At 42.0% G+C, this 8,586-nt stretch overlaps 1 protein-coding gene across 13 annotated transcripts in view; it reads left to right on the top strand.

Moving 5' to 3' along the window:
• Window positions 1–4,237: 4,237 nt before the first annotated feature.
• The window catches only part of adgrb2 (adhesion G protein-coupled receptor B2), a 261,448-nt gene continuing 257,099 nt past the window's right edge, over window positions 4,238–8,586 (top strand). For 8 of the 13 annotated variants that reach the window (XM_084918722.1, XM_084918723.1, XM_084918720.1 and 5 more), the window contains exon 1: window positions 4,239–5,156. The gene's annotated coding sequence lies outside the window, so the exon portion shown is untranslated. Of the gene's footprint in view, window positions 5,157–8,586 lie in introns of all 13 variants that reach the window. The other 5 variants (XM_084918725.1, XM_084918731.1, XM_084918727.1 and 2 more) reach the window with 2 other exon arrangements.

Raw genomic sequence — 8,586 nt, 5'->3', positions numbered from 1 at the left:
AAGCAATCTTCAGAGAGAAGGATAGAGGAGGAGGTCGGGGGGGGGGGGGGGGGGGGGGGGGTGCATAAACCCTAAAGGCAAGTAATAAGTATGGACATTTAAACAGCTGGTGCTTCACAGACACGAAGCAGATCCTGGGGGGATACTATCCACCTCAAGTAAAATTCAAGTTTGAAAAAGGAGGTTTAGCTTGTTGTCAGAGAAACTGAGACTGAATTGGGTTCACAAATTTCCCTGAATGTAGCAACATTAAAAAAACAAAAGGAAGGCGGAGAAACTGTAGGAACAAAGTGTGCTAAACTCTGAAGCTCTGGCCTGCCCTTAACTTTCTCTGATTCTTGGGATACAAATCAAACTGTATTGTTCTGGGCCTATTTAGCCTCAACAAAATTAATCAACACATGCCAAACAATTTTCTGGCACGGCACGCATTTTAAAATTACAGAGAGGATGAGTAGAAAATTACAGTTGTCCTGATTAGGGAGCCAACGATGGAGATGTGGGTACGCCTTTTGGCTTTTTTTTTCTTTTAATGTGTTAAGGTTGTGCTCTCAGAAAGAAATATGTACATTCCATATATGCACACACTAAGTGTTGCAGCTGCCACAAAGGAAAATGCTCGTTTCATTGGTGCGTTTTATTTCTTAAATAATAGAAAAATGCAAGTGAGGTGAGGTTGGCATTTATTTGCAAAAGTCAATACTCAGTATTTAAACACTAAAGCATGTGGTCTTCTCAAATTAGCTTCTTGATGTTGCAATCCTCCCTAGAATGTTTCTGGCAGTAGATTTTTCCATAGTGTCTATAGTGAAACGCTCCCCCTGTCATACCAAATGTCAGATAATCAGGTCAAAGAACACATAGAACATGTAAACTATACAGTTGCATGAACAATAAAAAGCCTGGTCTGACTGTTTTCTGAAGCATCACCACAGCTCAGCTTCAGGGCTGTTAAATTGTGATCACAGCTTTACATCTCTGACTTAAAGCTCAGAAAAGTTGTGAAAATGTTAAAAAGATTTTTGACATCCAACAAAAATTTTAGAAGGTTTTGGTACCTTTTCACTTTGCTTGCAGAAGAAGAGCCCAGAGTAAAAATTATATTTACTTACTGTTTTCTGTGAGAGCACTATTCTGTTTCCTTGTTATAGCATTGTTGTGTGTGTCTGTGTGTGTGTGTGTCTGTGTCTGTGTGGGCAGGTGAGCGTGTGTGTGTGTGTGTGTGTGTGTGTGAGTGTTTTCACTAAAAGCGTCTCGAAACTTCCATGAGCTCTCCATGGTGCTGAAATTGCAGCCAACTTCGCAAACTCAGAAGTCCCTTCCATCATCCAGCGTCCATTATGTCGTTATTTCAGCTTTCAGTTCACTGTTTACTTTAAATAACAAGGTCATTATTTGGCAGTAAAACCAGGCTGCAATATTAAGTGTTGACATTCATTTATTTCTATGATCTGTTATTACTGTTGGGCAGACATTTCTGTGGGCTTTAGAGTCCCAAAATGGTAATGGTTGTTAAAGCCAGCCCAAGTTCTGCAAGAGGACAGTGGAATCAGAATTCAATAATAATAGTGAATCTAATTTCCAACAAATCAAATATGATAAAGTGGGGCATGGCGCAGGTAGGAGGGAAACAGATAAATAACATACAAAGAAAGTTTATTATGTAAATTAAAAACAAAAAAAGATTTGGTATTTTTATGTGTTGAAATGTTGTTGAATGTTGTTTCTCCATCCATTAGAAACTTCATTTCCTCCATATTCATACACATAAAATAATAAATGAGGCTGTGAACATTTAATGAATAATCCCCTCTGGAAGAACCTTCAGAACACAGATAAGGATTATACTGCAATTTTTATAGATGTAAGTTCTACTAAAGTGAAGCTTTGTGGCTCAGAGCATGACCTTTTCATAGGTATTTAATAGAAAACACAATTTTTCAGTTAAAGCTTTATAGAAACAGATATCACATGCAAGAGTTTGTTTTTGTTTTTTTGTTTTGAATATTCAAATGAATGATAATGTGTGAAAACACAAAATGGCACACATAGATGGCACACAATTTATGAGCTGAACGTATCAAACAAAAGGCCATGTATAGTATTATACTGTACCTGTTCCCATTTGGTTTGCATTTTGTACTAAAGTACAAAAACACCTGCCAGACACCACAATTTTACAATGAAGGCAAGCATTTATAGTCCCAAGAATGATTATTTTATCTCTGTCAAGAATATTGACGCAAAATAGGTTGTTGCAGTCAATAAAAAAATGTTTCCATCCTTGTGATGCTTTTATTCTAAGCTGCTGCCTTAACAGAAAATGATGTATCGAGACGTGAGGATGGCAAGGTCGACTAATGTGTGAGTTGTGTGAACAATGTGCATGTGCCCTTCTGAGCCTTTGCTCTGTAGGAAGAACTAAAGTCAGTCATTTGCCTTTTACTTTTACTAGAAGAGTTAACCTTATCTGAATCCATTTTAATTACTTATATAGTTACTTATATATATATATATATATATATATATATATATATATATATATATATATATATATATATATATATATGCATACACAGCTGCAGAATTAGTTATGATGGCATTCTGTAATTCTAATAAATGAGAATGATTATATCAGTCATAGGCAGTGCCGTCGTTTGATCTCCTTTGTGCTTTCATTTGGTCCAATTCAAGAGCCCATAAATTTAATTCTCGGCGGAATCCTCTCAGGCAAAAAAAGGGGGGAAGAAAAAAATGTTCATAGAAAGCATAAGAGCTCTGAGAGTGGAGGAATTTAGGACTAACAGATCAGTTCACACTTGTACATCCAGACATAACCCCCCCCCCCCCTAGTTTTCCTTTGATAAAGCTGCTAAATACAGACACATGCATTCTGTCCTCACATTTAATGAATACAGACTCATTTCATTTTTAATAGTGCGATATTAGTGTCACCACAAAAAAATCATTATTTCCCAATTAAAAATGAATCTGCGTAATGCAATTCAGGAATCTGACGTAATGCCCCCAAGTCTTGTGGAAAGTTAGTGCCAAATTTCCAAAGGAAAATTTGCTCTAGAAACCCGACCGCCCACTGTGTCACAAAAAGGTGGATGAACAGAGAAAACGGAGCGTTACTCTAAAGGCAAATCTATGAACTTGTAGCAGCTGAACAATTTGTGGTTGATATTCAGGCTCTGACATGCTGTAATCTGCTAGACATAGTTCTGTGATAGCTTTTATTTTTCTCCCTGTCATTTGCAGCTCCGTTCAAACGGGCCCACTGGTGAGCAATTTTCAGATCCGAGCTGTGAAAGTAAAGCGGTTCACATTTGTCTTCAGAGCCATGTGGTTCGTTATTACTCCTGACCTTCTCTCTGTTTGTCCACAGATGTCACACCTTGATATTGACTGTTACATATAATAAAAGTGGGAAAAAAAGGATTCATGAAAGGTTGGACTGTTTTTGACTTGGTTGCATTATAACCGATTCAATCATTCAAATATGGCCAAACTGCATAACTATATCTGTCTGCAAGTGAAGCTGCACCCCAACGGCCTTTCCTCCAAAACCAAGTTGTCCAGACAGCACTTTTCATCCCTTTTACTTATCCTGATGCAAATACAGGAAGGCTCTCCAGTCACTAATCACATCATGTAAACTGCAGAGGACACTTCTATACACAAAACCACAAAACAGCAAACAACACAAAATGGAAATATTAAAAGAGTGTGTTTTTCTGTTGTTTATGTGATAGCCTTTTAGTTCCAGTATTGCAAGACTGGTTAAAAACAAAAAAGTGATGGTGCTAAATCTATTCAGTGTTTTACAACATGTGAAACAGAAGGCATGAAGAGGTAACAAGGGTGTTGCATGTGGACTTAGCTGTGCAGTGTGTGGTTTTGCAGTAAAAGCTGCAAGTGCAGAGCAAATTTAGCAGAAATAACTGTTAACTGATCATCTCTGTTTTTTGTTTGTTTTTTTGCTCCTGATCACGTGGGAGATGTTGCAGAAATATCAGTGAAAAATAACTGTTACAAGCCAGAGAATTGTCTCAGCTTTATAAATATGCAGAATTATCCTTTTAAAAAAACTGTGAATTTGAATAAATCTGGGCTCGTGCACTTGCTGTATTTGGAAACTGCGCGTGCTGACGTCATTACGGGTGATGCTACTGAGGCTAGGACGAGCAGGAAGGAGGGGAGAGAGAAGGGGGCGGGGCGGGGGTGTTCCGCCGTGAACGCGCTTCGGATCCCCGGCGGAGGGCAGCGAGGGCGCGCATCTCTGTCCTCCGCTTGTGAAGCGACTGCAGGGGAGCCAGATGCCCGACTGTGAGCCGCTGCCTGTGGATACCCATCCTAAATGCCAGAGCAGGCAAGACTCGCAGACACGCTTTACTCCGTGACGGAGAAGAGGAGAGAATAGAGGCAGTTAAAGGAGTAAAAATTGTGTTTTGTTTTGTTTTTTTTTTTAATTTTCCATTTCTCCCCCCCGCCCCTCTCTTGCTTTTGCCCCTACTCGCTCTCCCAGCTTCAACCAAAAGAAGAGCTTCCTTGGACTTGGAGTACCGAGCATCAGTTTTACAATAAAGCCGCTATCCCACTCTGCCCCTGCTATTGCGGCGCTGTTAACTGTGAGCGCGTCCCCACACTGCTTTGGAATATACGCGTAAAACCATGGAGATTATATGACGTGGATTTATTTATTTTTTTAATACTACTATTATTATTATTTAAAATGTTCTAACAAAACTGGACACCTACAATAACGAAGTCCTTCTTCTTTCATTTCACCATCGCATTATTATTTTTTGCGTTGTTCTGTTCTGTTCTTTCATTTGATCTGTGGATGCCTTTTCTTTTAAATTGATCATTATTATTTCATGTCCGTAGCTATTCTTCTTTCTTTTTAATTGATCGAATCATTGATTTGTTTTCCACACTTATTGTTTCTGGGTTTGATTCGGACACGCCAAAGTGGGATGCCTCGCGGAGAACATTTGTTGGAAGAAGATTCCGCGCGGCTGCGAGGGTGAATGAATGATAGTATCCCCTCTCAGTCTGAGACGTGCCATGGATGGGAAACTTAATTTGTATCAGCGGAACCGATCGGGGAATAGCCGTCGCATCAAATAACTGCTGCTGACAGCGATCAGGTAACGTGCTTTACCCACACAACTCAAAGCTTTTTTGAAAAAAAAAAAAAGGGGGGGGGGGGGGGGGGGGTAATACTGTTTCTTTGCGCCATCCACACTGCCGGTTTGTCTATTTATTTCATTCATGTCATCCATGCTGTGTGGAAGTCCGATTTTAATGACGCATATAGTCTAACGTTCAGGCTGCAGTACAGTTATTTTTCGCCCGTCCGGGGCAGTTTCACAAGACTGAGCTGTATGGATAGTTATCCGTGTTGGGTGGGGGGTGGGAAGGGGGAGGGTATGTGATCCGCGGACCTGAGCGAAAGTAGCGGTCACAGTAGGAAAAAAAAATCCCCAAACACGCCTGAGCCGTTGAGTTAGATCCCATTAATAGAACTCTGCTTGAAAGCACAATCCTCCCTGAATGCCGAATCCCTCAGTGGGAGACGCTGAGAACTGTAAGTCTGTCTTTAAAACCCGCTGTCAGACCTGTAACTTTCCGCAGTGGCCGAAAGAAACACACACTTGCACAGAGAGCACCGTGGGCACGTACCCCGCACAGACAATTTTATTTCCAGCTTCCAACACACTGGTTCGCCTCTCGCTTTATTGATGCAGTCTCATCAGCACAACCCTGCATTCAACACCTCAACAAAAGAAAGAAGCTGTTTCTTTCTTTGTGTGTGTGTGGGGGGGGCACGATGTCATTCTTAATTTAGATAAAGGTCCACACACCAGACCTCTTCCCACGTGCGGATTTCTCCTCGACGTTTCCACGAAGGGTTTAGGGATGCTTGCAACGATCGTCGGCCGGTCTCAGCATCTATATCTTTATGATCGAGGTACTGATGCCGAGCCCCTACCACCACCACCCCCCAGCGAGCGCTCTGCGCCTGGGTGAGTGGGTGCCTTCTCCGATTGAATGTTAAAGAGCCAGGATGTACTAAAGACGCCACTGATCGTGCACTGGGGATTGAATAACCGAGGGGGGGGGGGGGGGCTTCTTGACTAACATCCGTACTGGCATCACAGCACGCAACAGAAAGCCCTTTGAACGCTTGCTTGATGAAACTCCTGGGTCTGATTATTTGATGGGGTGGGTGAAAAACGCATTCGTGGGCACCTCTTTGACTGTGCCGTGCGTCTGCCGCAGTGCCTCTCTCGGTCTAAGTCGGTGCTGTTTTCAGTGAAATAAGTGTGCCAGGGTTTAGTCGGAGAAAACGGCCCCACAGATGCCCCCCCCCCTCCCACTTCGGTAGTGAGCAGGTGGCTCCGGTGACGCTGAGCGGGGATGACAAACGGGACGCGACAACGGGAGCGCAGAGGAGCCTCCGAGCTCTGCTCCCGTCTCTCTTATTTTCTACCCATCTGTTGAGCATGCATTGTGAGCGCTCTCTTCGCTCTCCCACCTCAAACCCCGCATTTCCTGCCATTGTAGCACACGTGTCAGCGGCGATCTCGATTATTTTGCTTCCCCAAGTCGCCATCTGTGCGCCGTGTTAAACAATTCCCTCCATTGTTTTTTGTTTTGTTTTGTATTTTACTTTTTCCCCCACTGAGCCGAGACAAACTCTTGCTACGGCAGCCGATGGGTGAACTGGTACATGCTACTTAACAGCGACAATGATTCATGTCTCTTTGGTTCTTGGCATCATTTAGAATCTGGATTAACAGGTCAGACATAGCCAGCAGTATCTCTGTCTTTCTGCTATGGGAGCTTGGTAATCATGTAATGGATTTGTTAGTGCAGGGAATCACTCTAAAACTTTACATACTGGATACTGGATCTTCATTTGAAGAACCGTGTATGCTGCTGCTCTGCTTCCACCCTGTAAGTAGAGAGCAGTAAATAAGCACAAACTAGCTTCTTGTTTAATTTAAAGTCAGTGCTTTTTTTACTGCCACAGTTGGTTATGGCTGATGTTGTCACCAATGGCAGTAGTAGGGCTGCTTTTAACCCAGATGAGCAACTCACAAATCATGGTTGATGCCCATCCTTTTTTTTAAAACCCCAGCTGGTTAGAGGACAGAAGGAGGATAGCAAAACCAAACCTTCTAAACCTGCTTATATTTATTAAATTTGGTCCTTTTTTTTTCCACTGAGCACCATAAAATTTGTGTGAGTAGTTTCCAGGAGTCCTACTGTATGGTAATCTGGATTAAGTGAATAAATGGCTGATAGAAGATGTCCATAACAGTCCCAGCCTCTGAAGCTGAATTAAAAAAAAAATCATAACTTGCCCCAATTTCCAATTTAACATTTTTCATTGGGAGCTCTATTTTTCGTGGCTAAAGAGTTGGGTGTTCGTCTTGTAATCAGAAGGTTGCCGGTTCGAGCCCTGACTCTGACAGTCTCGGTCGTTGTGTCCTTGGGCAAGACACTTCACCCATAGCCTACTAATGGTGGTCAGAAGGCCCAGTGGCGCCAGTGTCCGGCAGCCTCGCCTCTGTCAGTGCACCCCAGGGCAGCTGTGGCTACAATGTAGCTTGCCATCACCAGTGTGTGAATGTGGGTGTGAATGGGTGGATGACTGAATGTAGTGTAAAGCGCTTTGGGGTCCACAGGGACTAAGTAAAGCGCTACACAAATACAGGCCATTTACCATTTACTTTCGATGGAAACTATAAAACAAGATATTCTTTGGATTATCCAGAGGGATTAAACTTCTGGAAGCAGATGTTGCTGTTTTCATTGTAATCTTTGCATTAGTGTGAGCACCACAACAATAACAATAATGACAACCCCACCCCCAAAGAAACAAACAAAAAAAAACATTAAAATGAGCTGGCAACTCTCTGGGCTGGGAGGAGGCATAACTTTAATCCTGCTCAAATAAAAGTAAAGCCAACCCACTTACCACAGTGGTGACTGATAAAAATACATTTAGAGAGCAGCAGAAATAAGACTGAGAAATGGTTACTTTAGTTAGAGTAAATGTCTGAGGTATATATTGAACTTTAAAGTATTCAGCCATGAAAGAGTTTTATATTCAATCATACCAGTATCTTAGTTTCCTTGGAATCAAAACATATTCTTTACATCAGCACAACCTTTGCGATCATTTAGAATTCAGTGTGTAATTTATCTTACAAGTGCATGAATTTTTTCCATCTAAAATATTGAGTTTAGTTATGGAAGTTATGCAATAGCCATGATGTGCAGTGTATGCAATGTGCAGAACCTTTTCATGACTGGTTCAGCATCTCTTTGAGCACAGAACTGGCATCTCACTGTGTTTTCTAATGTTTTTGAGTTGTGTTGCTCCACAAGCAGCGTCTACACTCAGAGTTTCTCCGTCCCTTGCCAGACTGGTCAAGGCTGCTGCCCATGACAATCTCCAGAGTATCCTCTAGCTCTTTCAGGAAGAGCCTCCTTATGCAGAGCATCATCCAGGCTGGATTTTCCCATTCGTGCCCAGATCCGAAATGAGATCAAGTGTTTCATTCA

This window comes from Perissodus microlepis, chromosome 22, assembly GCF_051167445.1.
Source record: "Perissodus microlepis isolate ML-2025 ecotype Zambia chromosome 22, ASM5116744v1, whole genome shotgun sequence".
In the NCBI taxonomy this organism is placed as follows: Eukaryota; Metazoa; Chordata; class Actinopteri; order Cichliformes; family Cichlidae; genus Perissodus; species Perissodus microlepis.
Note: the sequence above shows the minus strand (reverse complement) of the source record. Positions and strands in the feature narration are given on the sequence as shown.